The sequence below is a fragment of the Neovison vison genome, chromosome 13, assembly GCF_020171115.1.
Source record: "Neovison vison isolate M4711 chromosome 13, ASM_NN_V1, whole genome shotgun sequence".
Lineage (NCBI taxonomy): Eukaryota > Metazoa > Chordata > Mammalia > Carnivora > Mustelidae > Neogale > Neogale vison.
In genome coordinates, this window is record NC_058103.1 from 56,405,971 (window position 1) to 56,409,192 (window position 3,222).

General features: G+C 34.6%; 1 non-coding gene across 1 annotated transcript; it reads right to left on the reverse strand.

The window, feature by feature from the left end:
* Positions 1 to 1,210: 1,210 nt before the first annotated feature.
* On the reverse strand, positions 1,211 to 1,345 carry LOC122894801. Its single transcript, XR_006381849.1, has one exon. It is a non-coding gene; the product is annotated as a U4 spliceosomal RNA (small nuclear RNA).
* Between the last annotated feature and the right edge of the window lie 1,877 nt (positions 1,346 to 3,222).

The window sequence follows — 3,222 nt, forward strand, 5'->3', positions numbered from 1 at the left end:
AAAAATAACTATAAATGATAATGACATATAATTAATTTAAAATATCTTAATAAAAATATTTTTTATCATTCTTTGCAAAATACTGAAAAAAATCCCAAACATCCAGTTTAGTTAATAACAGAAATCCACAGCATCTATGTATTTGAATTTGTAAGGATTCTCCATCCACTTATATCTGCAATAATGTTTTGAACGCTTCCCATTTCGAGGCTTTGTGGGTTCTCGACCTGATCCCACCAACCAGTGCTCCTTCAATATGTCACATCTCTAACAAAAAATAACCTCCACATCCCAAAGGCACACACTCTATTTCATTCAGAGTAACAAGGTCTGGAAATATTTGAGAAAATTGTTTTCTTGTGAGTAGCATCACAAGCTTTTCTCCTCTATTTCTAGAGGGAAATATATTTTAAAATGTTTTTATAAAGACTATTTTTACTACCATCTAATATTTATTTCTCACAAATCCCTTTTCTTCTTCACCACACATATAATTTCTGCATGTCCACCCATTCAGTGACCAATTTTCACACTCCCTACACCTTCAGCCAGGAGGAATTGGCTGCTATGGGAGACAAGGAGGCCCTCAGGAAATTACAGGATAACACAAAGGTACTGATTTTATTTCTTTCCAAAAGGCTTTACTGTCAATTTGGATAGACTGAATATTATAGGGTGACAGGCCTTGCCAGATTATTTGGAAGTTGATATCTGTCACAGAATGTATTCATTTTCAGTTTTTCTCATTAAATAAATTTAATTGAACAACTCGCCATCAATTTTAATATTAAGAGAAGTGCAATACAAATCATTTGCCATCTATTCAAGTTTTGAAATGAGTTGTCAACAAAACCTACATACTTATCTTAAATAGATTATATTCATTCCCAAAAGTTAATATAGTCACAGTACTTCTGAAAAATAACAGTAGATACACCAGCTGTGAAATATTTGAACTCACTGGTGGGGGATTACTTCATTTGTCTCAGCACCAACATGGAAAAGTTATACATCTTGTTGCTGCATGGACTATACACACACACACACACACACACACACACACACAAACATTTAATGTTACACAACCACCCACCCCATACCACCATAACACAAAGACAAACTAGATGCATTGTTTTAAGCCACTTGTGGGAAGGATACTGCCTAAAGCAGTTAAATAAATCTCTCCAAATATTGGCTAAAAGTGTGTTTGCTTCCTAAATAATAAGAAAGAATTGGAAATAAAATCCAAAATAAAAATATTGTACTTTAAAATTGATATTTCAATTAGCAATAATCGCGCCTCAGATAAACCTCATTGGCTACGATACTGCCACTGCGCAAAGCTTTGAAAATTGATTTTTAAAAAAAGATCTAACTTGTTAGATATAATTTTAAATATAAAAATTTTAAAAATAAATAAATACAAAGAAGTGAGTGAAGGACAAAATGTGTAACATAATTGGCAAGCATATGACTACGTCAAAAGAGACAATGTTTTTGTAGCTTTTAGCTTTAGCAAACATCTATTTCACACTTCAGTTAAGTGCCTATGCCTGGAGATACCCTGATAATCAAGAGTCACAGGTTTCCTGCCTTCATTAAGCTTATAGTCTAGTAGGAAAGGGAGAACAACAAAAAAGTTTTCTAAATATCCCTTTAGGGGAAGAAGATGGTGCAAGTAAAAGGAAAAGAAAAGGAATTAAAACAAAAAACCAACCATGTTAATGCAATCTAAAAAAATAAATTTGGCCTGAAACCATAAAAATGCTAGAAGAAAACATAAGCAGTAAGCTCCTCGCCATCAGTCTTTGCAATGAGATTTTGGATTTGACACCAAAAGCAAAGATAACAAAAGCAAATAAACAAGTGGGACTACATCAAACTAAAATCTTCTGCAAACCAAAGGAAACCTTAACAAAATGAAAAGGCAACCTATTGAATGGAAGAAAATTATATATCTGGTAAGGGATTAATATCCAAAATAGATAAAGAACTCATACAACTCAATAACAAAAACCAAACAAACAACATGATTAAGCAATGGGAAGAGGATCTGAATAGACATTTTTCCAAAGAAGACATACAGATGGACAACAGGTATATGAAAAGGTACTCAGTATCACTAATCATCAGGGAATGGCAAATCAAAAACACAATGAAATATCACCTCACACCTCTAAGAATGGCAAGAGACAGTCAATACATAAGAAATAAGACTTGGCGAGGATGTGGAGAAAAGGGAACTCTTGTGCACAGTTGGTGGGTATGTAAATTGATGCAGCCAATATGGAAAACAATATGGATAGTCCCCCCAAAAATTAAAACCATAACTCCATATGATCCAGTAATTCTATACTGGGCATCTATCCAAAGAAAACAAAAACATTAATTCAAGGGGGGCCTGGGTGGCTCAGGTGGGTTTAAGCCTCTGCCTTCAGCTCAGGTCTTGATCTCAGAGTCCTGGGATGGAGCCCCACATCGGGCTCTCTGCTCAGTGGGGAGCCTGCTTCCCCCTCTCTCTCTGCCTGCCTCTCTGCCTACTTGTGATCTCTGTCTGTCAAATAAATAAATAAATAAAATCTTAAAAAAAAAAAGACATTAATTCAAAAAGATAAGTATATTCTCCTATTCATTATTTACAATATCCAAGGCAGGACACAACCTAAATGTCCACAACATAAATGATGGATGGAAGGATAAAAAAGTGATATATAGGGGTGCCTGGGTGGCTCAGTGGGTTAAAGCCTCTGCTTTTGGCCCAGGTCATGATCCCATAGTCCTGGGATGGAGCCCCACATGGGGCTCTCTGCTCAGCAGGGAGCCTGCTTCCCCCGCTCTCTCTGCCTGCCTCTCTGCCTACTTATGATCTCTCTCTGTCAAATAAATAAAATCTTAAGAAAAAAAAGTGATATATATATATATACACATACATATATATATATATAGGTAGGTGGACAGATATACATATATACACATATATATGAATATTATTCAGCTATAACACAGAAAGAAATCTTGTCATTGAAGATATCATGGGTAAAAAAATAAAAAATATATTTTAAAAAATAATAAATAAGATATCATGGATGGAACTTGAAAGCATTATGCTAATTATGCTAATTCACACATTTTAATAGGCTTCACTTAAAGAGACCATATAAACATAGTCCTGAGATTTGCATTAGCCTGAATCCTTAAAACAGTAGTAAACAGAACTACTTA